Source organism: Carex rostrata, chromosome 18 (assembly GCF_964058835.1).
Source record: "Carex rostrata chromosome 18, lpCarRost1.2, whole genome shotgun sequence".
Taxonomy (NCBI): Eukaryota; Viridiplantae; Streptophyta; class Magnoliopsida; order Poales; family Cyperaceae; genus Carex; species Carex rostrata.
Genome location: NC_135935.1, coordinates 7617413 through 7631350, shown reverse-complemented (window position 1 = coordinate 7631350; position 13938 = coordinate 7617413). Strand labels below are relative to the sequence as shown.

General features: G+C 32.4%; 2 long non-coding RNA genes across 2 annotated transcripts; one reads left to right on the top strand and one right to left on the bottom strand.

The window, feature by feature from the left end:
• Positions 1-98: 98 nt before the first annotated feature.
• LOC144569615 (uncharacterized) lies at positions 99-2100 on the bottom strand. The gene is made up of 2 exons (XR_013516105.1): positions 1812-2100; positions 99-587 (listed from the first exon to the last, which is right to left on the bottom strand). It is a non-coding gene; the product is annotated as an uncharacterized LOC144569615 (long non-coding RNA).
• A 270-nt stretch (positions 2101-2370) lies between these two features.
• On the top strand, positions 2371-3900 carry LOC144569585 (uncharacterized). Its single transcript, XR_013516099.1, has 2 exons — positions 2371-2609; positions 3263-3900. It is a non-coding gene; the product is annotated as an uncharacterized LOC144569585 (long non-coding RNA).
• The last annotated feature ends 10038 nt before the right edge of the window (positions 3901-13938 follow it).

Below are 13938 nucleotides of genomic sequence, written 5' to 3'. Positions count from 1 at the left end.
TTTCTACATGACAAGGAGTAGAAATAACTTGCACAAACAGTGATGCACTTAAGTACAAAACATACGTAATTCATGTGTAACCGAGTTGGAAAAAATAATAAATTCATACATGCTTACATATGCAAATCATGTAATTAACAACCACATACACAAAAGTACAAGGTTCTTAGCTTACAAAGGTTCTTACACATACGCAATTCATGTAAATAAATTAATTGCACCATAAGCACAAGGTTCTTACACAAAAAGTACAATTAACAAACTACACTAATTAACAACAATTAACACACAAAGTACACACATCAATACACAAAGTATAATTATTCCGACTAGTATTTTCTTGAGTACCAAAGTGATTTCCGCTTCAAACCTATATCTTGAACCCTTTTTGTGATGTTGCAGTTGAGTTATGTTATTGATATCAATAGTGATGTCGCAACAACCATTCCACTCATTGCAATTTGGACAACTATAAAATTCTTTTCCATAGTTCTTCTTGGTCATTGCAACCTTCACAACCATAGACTTATATCATGCCTTGCAAGAGGGGTTTGATGAAGAACGACTATATTGGCTACTCATTCCGTCTACACAAATAAAATCAAAACATGGTTAGATATTAAGCTACAAGACACCAAAATAGACTAAGTGTCATGAAATTAAAATCTTAAGCTACTATGAAGTATCACCAAAAATGGTTTGTCCTTAACACGTTCCAAAAATTGACACCTCTACATATTCTACAAAGTAAATTTATCAACCAAATAATTATGTATTTGTTTCTTTAGACCATGTTTTTAATTGAGATAGCATCAAGTTGAAATGAGTCAAGTTTTATAGCTTGTCCTACTCTTCTTTATGTGAACAAACAGATCAAAGGAACTTTTTTATGTCAAGAGTCAGAATAAGTACCTAGGAATACTAATTAATCTCTTTATTTATCTGTCTTCTTCTTAATATACGACTTGCTACACCAGCTATATGAAGTAAATATAAAAATAAATATATATCAATTTTTAGTACAGAAGGTATTGTATCTATTGTTAAGCAAAATAACCAGTTTGACAGAAGCTGTTATCTGAAGTTGAAATGTATGCAATAGTTAGTTATTTAGTTTTGAATCTAATTAATACTCTCATTGCATATAATATGTTATAATCTAATAAAAATACATAGAACACGCTACAGCAATGCACAATCCTTTTTCCCCTAGGTATGCACAATCCAGTTTCCACCCTGGTGTCACATACAAAAGAATATAAAAATACATAGAACACGCTACAGTAATGCACATGCCTTTGACCGAACCAAGAGCAGAAATAAAAGAACCAGGAAAATATTTACTGGCAACTCGCAAGTCATGGTGCTGTTGCCCCCAAACACATCTCCAGAAGCAAGAAGGAAACTTCACATTTACAAGTTTAAACTCAAAGCACATATGATCACTTGTGCACATTAATTACTGGTATCATTATACTTCAAAAATTTTGGTTTGGACATAATTTCAAAGCAAATGAGAAAGGATGTGTGGAGGAAATTTTTATTACTTGTAGGTGTGTAAGTACGGCATTTTCAATTCAGTAAGGTTAGACATGAGATAGCCCTAAAAAAAGACTTGACAAAATATTGCATTTTAGAACATCAACCAACATGCCTAGACCCAAGTGTTGATTTCTTGGCCATGTGCTGAACCAACAATCACCGAATCAGTATAATAGTACCAATTTGTTACACTAATAAACCAACTTTTAACGAGTACTGATGTTTACATTTATGCCAGTAAAATAACATATCAGAGAGAGAAAGCGCACCTGATCGCCTCTAAGAGAGAGTCGGAGGTGCTAGGTGAGTCTGAGTCGGGGGCGGAGGCACCACTGATTGCCTCTGAGAGAGAGTCTGGGGTTTAAATTGGGTTTAAATGGGGTTTCTTTGGGTTGCACTGGGGTTTTTTTGGGTTTTGGCGCTGATCACCTCTGCCACTCTCTCAGCGTCTAGGGTTTTCTTTTTCGCGTGAGAGAGAAGGAGAAACAGCGGGAGGAACTCGTCCGTGAATTAATTGGAGATCTCCAATTCATATAATTAGATAGGATATACAAAGGGAGCTCAAATGGAGGTGTCCAATTCCGCCCGATTTAGATCAGATCAGCACAATTTTTTAAGCAGATCGGAGGGTTAGAAACGTGAAGTAAAACAGACCGTTTACTTCACGAAGTAGCGTAGTATTAATTCGTGTTTCTGACCCTCCGATCTGCTTCAAGAATAGTGCTGATTAGATCGCCAAAATGCGGAACTGGACGTCTCCTGTTGAGCACCCTTTACATTTCCTTTACAATTTTCGGAAATGGAGGCCTCCAATTAAAACCTAGACAGCTCCCCGCGTCTCCTTCTCTCTCACGCGAAAAAGAAGAACGGCAAAGGAGAAAATGAAAACCCTAGACAGCGAGACCCCTCTCCTTCTCTCTCACGCATAGGCTAAGAGGCGAAACTGGAGCTCAGTCGCTGCCTCCGACTGTTCGACTGGTCGCTCAGCGCAGCCCCAACTCCGACTCCACTACCCCGACTCCGACCCCTCTCCTTCTCTCTACTTCCCTCCGCCTCCGACTTGCCAGGTGCTCTCTCTCTCTCTCTCTGGAACCATAACTAGCGGAGGAAACAAGAATCCTGTCTAGTTTTGTGCTGGACTATTGGTATGGTTTACTACTGATGAGGAGTACCAATCTACCTGACCTCTTTCCTTTTTTCCTTTTAATGCTTAATTTAATTTCTGGCTTATTGAGATATCATACTTGTACTTAGCACAATTTACTATAATTGTATCTTAGAATGCTTAAGAAATGACAATTTAAGATTAAAAAAAAGCAAAACTAGGATGTTCTTAAAAGTCATTTTGCTTTCTTTTGTCAGATTATAGATTGTTTTGAAAATTCTTGTTTGGTATCTGTTGTGATGTCGCAATTCTCACTGACTTGAGGAATTCTAAATTTGGTAACCTTTTGTTAAATTTAGCAATCAAATTTCCATCTTGGATCTGGATTTTTTGGGTTGTTAGATGTTAAGGCACCAGTATAGCTACAGTTCCAGCAATTCATAGATTCTATGTTGCATTGAGGGTAAAATTGAGGGCATTTGTGTTGAAACTCTAAGCATTTTTGTGCCTAATTTCAGAATTTGAGAGATCACCACTGGTTCAATTGAGTCTAGATTGATATATTAAATTGTTCGACCTTGATTATAACACATTGTATATTAAATTGTGATACAGGACATGTATTGAAGTTGATTGCGACTTAGTTAGGACGAAGAGATGAAGAGGTTTGAATGGACAAGGTATCAAATTAATATTTATGGAAGCTTGTCGGTTTTGAATATGATGTGGAGCTATGCGATCCAATGGAAACAGCCGTATCTTCTCTTTCAATGCTCCTATGCGAGGACAATTTAAAGCTTGATTACTCTACAATTGGGTTGCCGGCTGATGGTACCAGGAGATTCGGTACAGGAAGTATGGTGTTGTTCTGCGGATCTTGTCAGAACTGAAGGCAAGATAAGAAAGAAGACGTGGATTTGTTGGCTTTTAGGAATAATGTGGATGATTTGGAAACAGTGAAATGCGCTGGTTTTTAGAGAGAAAATGGTACCAGCGTACCTATTGGCTGACAGAATTGAACAAGAGGTTAAGTTATGGATGCAATTTTGTTAACGGGTTAGAGGGTATGGTCTCAGTCCAAGCGGTTGGTACACAGAGAGACATATAATGGATGGAAGTTTCAGTTTTTGGGCTTGGGTTTTTAGATTACATAGTTACAATTTTTGATGTATAAGTAAAAGACTATGGTACTGGTACCATGTGCTAATCTGTTGAATTTGTTAGAGATATAATAAATCATGGTTTATGTTTCAGTTTTTTTCTTTTGACTGACAATAGAGGATAATGCTCTGAATGTGTTGTTGGTGCAGCTTTTTTATTTTTTTCTTTTGTAAAATAGTTGAAATTAGAAAAAGGCATTCAATGTGGGATGCATACTTGAGGTGTAAACCAAGTTACCAGTAAAATCAAACATGTGCACTCAAGACTCTTAAGTCCATCACAAATATAAACAGTGCTTGAACTAAAATGAAGTTCTTTCATCCTTGTGAAATCATGTACTCAACAATATTATTGCATTACTGTACCAGTACATTACTTTTAATAGTTGAAGTTAGAAAACAGAAAATAACAACAAAAAATTAAATTTTACAAAATTTTCAGATTTAACATTATCTTATTATGAAGTTCTACCATCCTTGTCAATTAACAACTATAAACAATGGAGTAACAAGAAATGAACAAAAATTGCATAAATCAAATATCTAATTGAATATATGGCTAAAAATCATCTTTGCAGCTTGAGACTAGCAAACTGCTCCCCATTGTAACACATGCCAAAATTACCTTGAAAATAGAGAAAAGAAGAAAGAATGTCAAAATCAGTAAAAATAAATATATAAACGACATCATATTAAAGAGGTTTCCAAATAGTATAACAACAGTACAATAATGCATCATCCATTCTGAATTATAACTGCAACTAACAACATAAATTCCAACAGTACAAAGGTCCGGATGTAGTTGGTATGAACCACTCCAACTTACCTGGTCAGTACCATAGACATCCAAGTTAAACCCTTCTATTCAAGCTAGTATTAAGTTTATTTTATCACCATTTACATATAATTAATATTAAAAAGAGTTACCCCTAAAAGGATTATCAGATATTTGACACTTTACCTAAGTAAGTCCTGGTTAAGCCTAATTAACTCTTTATTCTTCTATTACCCTCAGCTTTAGTTTCTCAAACAGCCTCGATACTGCTTACTTAGCTTGGACCCTTGATTTTGCAAATATGATAAAAAAAAAAAGTTATACCACCGTTCTTTCTTTTACTATCTGAACCAAAAATTGCTATAAAATTCACATCTGAACTTTTGATTAAACCTCCTACTCTAAATCAACTAATTAATTAAGCCTAAATACCCTAAAAACAAAACCAAAATTTTTAAAGGCAACTGAGAGAGAAAGAGAGAGAGTTGCCGCTGTCACTGGAGGGTCGGCACAGGGACGGGGAGAAGTCGCTGGTCGGGAAGGAGTCGCTGGTCAGTCGCCTCTTAGGCGCTTTAGGTTTTCGCGGAGAGAGAGATTGGGTCGGGACTTGGTCGCGTCTGTGATGAAAATTGGAGGCTCCAGTTCCGAATTTTACAAACACAAATTTAAAGGCATTTTAACTGGACGTCTCCTGTTCCGCAATTGAGAGATCTGATCAGATTGATTTTTCTGATTTTTGAAGCAGATCGGACGGTCACAGACGCGAATTAAAACAGGGGTTTTAATTTGCAAAGTAGCGTAGTGGCCTACCGTGCTACGGCTCAATATTCAAGTTTTCAAAATTCAAACGGTCGATCCGAACCGTTAATCTTATTCTCCATATTAATATCTGCTTGGAGACCAAATTTTATAATTTTCTGAATTTTTTTAATATTTATTAAGCCACTTTGAAAATCGCTAATCCAACGGTTTTACTGTTTTGTGCAGCCACCGTTGGATCAACAATTTTGTAAAATACTTAATAAATAGTAAAAAAATTCAGAAAAATGTAAAATTTGGTCTCCAAGCAGATATTAATATGGAGAATAAGATTAACGGTTCGGATCGACCGTTTGGATTTTGAAAGATCGAATATTGGGCCGTAGCATAGAGGCCTCTATGCTATCCATAGCACCCCAGCCTAACTCATATATATATATATATATATATATATATATATATATAGAGAGAGAGAGAGAGAGAGAGAGAGAGAGAGTAAGGCTTGGGTGCTATGGATAGCATAGAGGCCTACGGTGCTACGGCTCAATATTTGAGTTTTCAAAATTCTAACGGTCGATCAGAACCGTTCATCTTGTTCTCCATATCAATAGGTGTTTGGAGACCAAATTTTACATTTTTTGAAAAAATTTTACTATTTTTTTAGCTAGGTAGAAAATCACTTGATCTAAAAAATTCTGCACCATTAAAATATTTGATTTTCTACCTATCTAAAAAAATAGTAAAAAAGTTTCAAAAAATGTAAAATTTGGTCTCCAAACATTTATTAATATGGAGAACAAGATGAACGGTTCCGATCGATCGTTAGGATTTTGAAAACTCGAATATTGAGCCGTAGCACTGTAGGCCTCTATGCTATCCATAGCACCCAAGCCTTACTCTATATATATATATATATATCTATATATCTATATATATATATATAGAGAGAGAGAGAGAGTAAAGCTAGGGTGTGATGTGCTCACCAAGAGAGTTTGGTGAGCACAACTCCAAAAGTTCATCGGATCGACTTCAAATGCCGAATCCAAACCGTTGAAATCCATGTGCTTCATGAGTGATGCATGTGCATACAAAATTTTGAATGTTTCGAGTTCATTTGCTACACGGTCAAGCGGTCAAAGAAATGAACATTTTATTAAGTTAATTTATAAGTTGTTTTATATAGTCAATTTTTATTATTTCTTTGACCGCTTGACCGTGTAGCACATAAACTCAAAACTTTCAAAATTTTGCATGCACATGTATCACTCATGAAGCACATGGATTTCAACGGTTTGGATTTTGCGTTTGAAGTCAATCCGATGAACTTTTGGAGTTGTGCTCACCAAACTATCTTGGTGAGCACATCACACCCTAGCTTTACTCATATATATATATATAGAGAGAGAGAGAGGAGGAGGATTCAAATGCCTCCATCTTTTATGCCTCCACACCTGGTAGTTGTGCACTAAATCTATCCTTCTACCTTTATTATTTTAATATTTTTTAAAACCAATCTTGAATAACCCCTTCTGTAGTAAACTTGTAGCGGGTCAATGACAATGGTTTTATATGACTCGCAACGCACAAATGGTGTAAAATTGACAATACATAAATCAACCCTGCTAACTCCAGGGTTGGTAGAGACCAGACATTCCTTTCTTAATTTTAATTGATAACAGCAACACAAGAATAGTCAACAAAATCCATGAAATTTTATTTTGAATAAAAGATAAAAGTGGATAAAAGAATGTCATATTACCACAATATATACAAGGTTTCTATTTTTGGCAAATTTGTTTCATTTTTTTGTGTTTTATTCTTCTGTCCATCCCTAGCATCTCTGCTGGACATGACATTTTGCAAAAGTATCCATCTCTATCATCTCAACTAGACGTGACGAATAAATAGGAAAAAGGTTGTATTTAATGAGCTAATTATTAGACATATTAAAAATATAAATAAGGTCAGGAAAATTGAAAGGGTCAAATGAGGTTTTCATGTTTGACTAATTTATTTACACTTGTTTGGATGGAGAGTAGAGGAAGGGAGGGAATAGAAAGAAAAGTAAACTTTTTATCGAACTGTGTTTGGTTAACAAAATTATGTCGAAGGTGAATGAACAGGAGGTGAAAGGTTTAACTTTGTATTATTGTAATCAATAGAATCGGGTTCCTTCTCAATTTGAGGTTTAACATATGGAAATAAATTTGAGTGAGTCTATGGTACTATGCATATTACGATTTGGCACCGTGCTACGGCTCTATATTCGAGTTTTCAAATCCTAACGATCGATCTGAACCGTTCATCTTGTTCTCCATATTAATATGTGTTTGGAGACCAAATTTTACATTTTTTGAAATTTTTTTACTATTTTTTTAGATTTATTGAAAATCACTGTTTTTGGATGGTCTAGAATTTTCAGATCAAGTGATTTTCTAAATATCTCAAAAAATAGTAAAAAAATTTCAAAAAATGTAAAATTTGGTTTCCAAACACATATTAATATGGAGAACAAGATGAACGGTTCGGATCGACCGTTAGAATTTGAAAACTCGAATATAGAGCCGTAGCACGGTGCCAACCCGTGATATGCATAGTACCATAGACTCACTCAATAATTTTTGCTACAAATATTTTTAGAAAAAATAACACAAATGCCCAACCATATATTATACCTATATAATTCTCATACAAGTTTTTTGTCACAATCCTACAACAGTTATCGAATTTTTCATTAACCTTCTAAGTTTTAATCAACCAAACAAGAAATGAGACGGAAATGAAAACTAAATTTATATTCTCTCATTAATCATTCAAATAAAAAAAAATTAAATACGCTTAATCTTCCTTTCTATTCAATTCTATTATTTTATATTCTTCACCTCCCCTTTCTTTCTCTACTCTCCATCCAAGGATGTTAATGAGTGAAAATTAATACATTCATATTTATTCAATGCTATGTTTATTCAAATGCTGCTAATACAACACAGCATTGAATAAATATGAATGTATTGATTTCTGCTCATTAAATAAATTAGTCAAACATGAAACCCTCATTTGACCCTTCATTTTTCATGACCTTATGTATATTTTTAATATGTCCAATTATGTATATTAGTTCTTTTAATAAATATTTTGTGCATTTAAAATACTTAGCCAGATACTTTTAATAGTAAATTAGTTGTTCAAAACGAATATTGATTGAAAATACAATCGTATAATCAGAGACAAAAGTATACATTAAATTTTAATTATTGCTTAATATCTGAATAGTTCATTCCTTTTTCCCTTCAAGTTTGGAGATATTTGCCCCTTGAAATTAGTTTTAATTATCTCTTTTATTTTGTTACCATATCAGGATTTACTCGAATGATTACAAAACTTTATGTGCATTCTATTGTTGTTTTTTATTAGCCTATGGGCCCATGTAAATTAAAAAAAAAAAAAAAAAAGAGCAAGTGGTGTATTAGTAGGAAATGTATATCAATAATTTCCTTGTCTAAAGGCAGGGAAGGACCTAGCATGTAACAGCAGCCGCTCTCCTGGATTTTGAGTTTTAGTAGTGATTTATCGGTACTGATCGATTTAGCTCTTCCCTCCTCCGAAATTTTTTTTGCCTCTCTCTAGATGTTTGATTTATAATTCGGATTAAATTTAGTATTAAAATCAAAATAAATTTTTTGAAATATGATTGGTAATTAGAATTATAAGTTAAAGCATCAGAAATTACAAATCAGAATATTGAAAAATATAAATCAAAGCATTGTTTTTTTTATCGAGTACCCAATTAGTTAATGAGTTTAAATTCGATTAACTATTTAAACCTGACGAAAATTCTGAATCCGCCTAAAGGCGCATCAATGCTTCTAATTGTTCTATATATTCACATAACATTAACGAAGCATTCTCTAATGAGTATGGCTAATATAATATCAGTGTCATTTCAGTCTATATAACACCAACTCCAAAACCTATCAAATCGAGTTCAAATGGTGAATTCAAACCGTTCAAACTAATTTATTTTATGAGTGATGCGTTTACATGCAAACTTTTTATATTTTTGAGTTATTTTAGTATCAAATCAAGCGGCAAAAAAATTAAAAAATGAATGTATTAAAATTAACTTAAAAACTCACATATTTGACCGCTTGACTTGATACCAAATAAACTCAAAAACTTATAAATTTTACATGTAAACGCACAACTAATGAAGTAGATCGGTTTGAACGGATTGGATTCACCATTTGAACTCGATTTGATAGGTTTTGGAGTTGGTGTTATATAGACTGAAATGACACTGATGTTATATTAGTCATACTCTTCTCTAATTTATATATATGACGTAGGTTATCTTGTCCATAAAATTGACGAAACATAACACGATATTAATTTAATATGATTTACAAGTTAATCAAACTTGTAAAGTTGCGATGGTTGTAGTCAGGGGCGGATTCAAAATTATCGTCGGAAGGGGACAAAAAATTATCAAATCGAATTTAAATCCATTAACTAATTGGGTACTTGATAAAAAAAATAATAATTCTTTGACTTATATTTTCCAATATTCTGACTTATAATTTATGATGCGCTGACTTATTATTATAATTACCAATCATAATTCAAAAAAATTATTGTGATTTTAACCCTAAATTTAACCTGAATTATAATTTAAACATTCAGAGGAGCAAAGTTGATCGAATCCGATAAATCTTCACTAAAACTCAAAATCCAGAGAAAGCAACTGCCTTGGCTCCACATGGGTCTGCCCCTGGCCGTAATAGAATTAGTTTATTCCATTAAAAAATATAATAAAAAAAGGAGTTGCACAATAAAATGGATGATCAAGTTTTAACGACATTGTTATTTTATATTGAGAAGAAATATTTGATATGATGGTCGATAATCAAATGAGGTACTAATAAAATATGCTAAATCGTGGATGAAGATCTTCAAGTAGTATTTTTTTCTATTTTAATTGTTTAAATATATGGTAATTAAAAGATATGTAGCAACTTTTTTTTTTAAAAAAGTATCATAGTTTTATTAAATTCAAGTTGGAACTTTACTTACTTTCATTAATATATTAATTTACGGTGAAATTACCCCTTGTTTGGAATTTCTTTTATTTAGGTTTTGTCACTATATATTAAAATCTAAAGTTTCAAGTATTAAGGCCTGATTTTGTAGGTGCGAAGTGTTTTGTGCAGGATGACAAATATAAACTAGTAGTAATGATATAAACACTTGTTGGCATTGTAGATATTAATAATTAGCAAATGCATGTATAAATATTAATAAGTGCTGAGCAAGTAAATTTGTACGTATAAACATCTAGATGCGAATGCATAAACATTTAGATTAATGGTTGTTCTACACACTTGATTTATTTATTAGGTTAGCCACTTGATTAAGATATTAATTTTGGAGCCTAATAAGGAATTAATAATTTTATGTTAGGCATATATTAGTGAATCTCTAGCAAGATCTTAAACTAATCCTTATTTAGTTCAAGGTGAAAAATTACACCCTGTTTGGATGGAGGGTAGAGGAAAGAAGGGGAGGTGAAGAATAGAAGGGAATGTAATGGAATAGAAAGGAAGATTAACATATTTAACATCTTTGTGTTTGAATGATTAATGAGAGAAAATAAATTTAACTTTCCTTTCCATCTTATTTTTTGTTTGGTTGATTAAAATTTAGAAGGTTAACGAGAAATTTGGTGGCTGTTGTAGGTTTGTGATGAAAAACTTTGTATGAGAATTATAATGGTAAGATATAGAGTTGGACATTTGTGATATTTTTTTTAAAATATTTGCAACAAAATTTCTTTCCATCCATTACACTCCAAATTGGGAGGAAAACCGATTCTATTAATTACAATGATACAAGGTTAAACCTTTCACCTCCTGTACCCTTCACCTCCGACATAATTTTATCAACCAAACATAATTCGACATAAAGTTTTATTTTCTTTCCATTCCCTCCCTTCCTCTACTCTCCATCCAAACAAGGTGTTAGAGGAGATGGTGTGAAAGCTTCCAAGAGATCTAAAGAAAATCAACTTTCTCTAACTGTCTAATTGACATTTGACGCAAGATATGAGATATAAATCTTGATTTAGATGTATTTGAATAAATGTATATTAATGTTTTTAGTTTTGTATTCAAAATGTTTGATTAAATACTTGAGTAGAATTAGCATAAAAAAAGATAATATGTTTTAGACGATTAAGAAGGATAATTATTTTTTTCACACCTCTAAGCATCATGAAATCCCATCAACATTTCATAGGATATGAATTGAATGTTATATACAAAAAAAATTATGTCTTATAATCATCAAAAACGGATCGTCTCTTGTATGCTAACTCTACTCAAGTATTTAATTAAACATTTTGCATACAAAACTGAAAGCATTAACCTATATTTATGCAAGTACATCTAAATCAAGACTTAAGATTTATATCTAGTCAAATGTCAATTTGACTTTCTCTAGATCTCCTGAAAACTTTCACACTGTCGTTTCTAAGTGTTCACCTTGAACTAAACAAGAATTAGTTTAAGATCTTGCTAGAGATCCACTAATTTATGCCATGCGTAAAGTTATTAACCTCTTAGTAGGCTTCAAAATTAATCTCTAAATTAAATTGTTAACCTAATTAATAAATCAACATTTAGTGCAAGATATGAGGGAGATCATTTTTGCTCTTTTTTGTGTAGCCATCATTAAGAAATCTCAAAAGAGGAGAGAAATGGATGTGGGGAGATCACTTTTTTCTCTTTAAATAGATTGAAAGTTAGAGCAAACCCAGGTGTAAATAGACCAAATTACCCTTCTCATTATCATATGCAATGAATGTGATTAATATGTCAATATTTACACATTCGTCCTTGTACATTGTATGACCACCATTTCACTCTTGTATGGCCGGCCACTATTAATCTATTTTTGCTCTTTTCAGTAACAACATTTCTCTTGGGATTTCATAAAAAATGACTTTATAGGTAACTTTATCAATATATTGTTTGGAAGTTTGGTTATAATATCTATTCTCAGGGATGGAACTAGAATATTTTGATAGAGGTTACTGAAAATTAAAATGCACAATTGTGCTGAGTGGAATTTGAACTCAAGAAAAAATTCAATTAAATTCCTATACGTATAATTAAAAATTTTAAATTGTGACTTAGTCACATTTGACCAAGCCTTAGATGCGCTCCTACCCATTCTCAAAATCTCAAGAACTCTTTTCCTATTTGGTATGTTGTTTTTTGTGGGAAAGAAAAATCACTGACTTCAATTTTTATTCTCAAAATCTAGAGCACACAAAGTTCCTTCATTATCTTCTCCAAATTAATATATGTTCCGTTTAATATTTGATTTGTAATAATTATTATATTTATATGATATATATTACGTGATGTCTATTTGATATCTGTATAAAATCTATATGTGATATCTATATTTTACTTGCACAATTTTTTTTAACTAAACAAGTAAAAAATAGTAATATAATAAAATAAACACAATTTAAATAAGCACAAGCATATAATTAATCAAACAAACACAACATAATAATACAAAACATTAATATCAATACAATAAACATCTTCTATATATAAAAAAAAACATAACTATACTAATCTTAATCAGGAGTCCGGCTAGTATAACATCGGTGTCATATGACACTAACTTCAAAATTGATTAAATAGACTTCAAACGATTAATCCAAACCGTTCAAACTGATTTACTTTATGAGTGATGCATTTACATGTATTTTTTTTTATATTTTCAAGTTATTTTAGTATCAAATCAAGTAGTAAAATTATTGGTGTGAACGATTTTGCAGAAGAAGCTGTAAAGGTTTTCAGTACAAAAAAAATAAACATCCGAGTGCAACTAAATTAACATAGGCACCTACTCTTGGTGTGAACGAAAATTGAGCGTGTGTATCTCATGTGGGTCGTGGGCAAATGATTTATTTATTATTATTATTTTTTTAAGTGGATGGAACCATACTTGTTATTATAAACATCCAACATTGAAAGTATAAATGAGTGTACAGATATAAACATCTTGCATTGAAGGAACAAATACTCATGTGAGTTTTGGACAATGCAATGCTAGCATGGATTGAATGCGTAGACGTTTACGCAGGGGCAGAGTCAGATTTTCAAGTTATGGGGATCAAATATGAAAGGAGATCAGTTATATAAAATTTTCATACTGCGAATGAGAGTCAATATTACTGTATTCATAGCATTTTATCCTATAGTATATAGAAAATTGTGTGCAAGTACAGAAAATATTCAAAATAAATGGGGTCAATTGACCCTCGTTCCTTGAATGTAGCTCCGCCTCTGCGTCCACATAATGCATAGGCGTTAACGTACGTGTAAGTTCATTGTCTGTTAATATAAATAATAAGGGAGTCGTGACAAACAATATATAGGTCGATTTTATAATACACATAATATTTTACTCTAAACTATATAAATAAATTGTCTAAGAACAAAATTTTAAAAATAAATGAGAGTCAATTGACTTCGTTATCTCTCACTGAATCGACCCTCTAAATAACATAACAATCAGAGAAT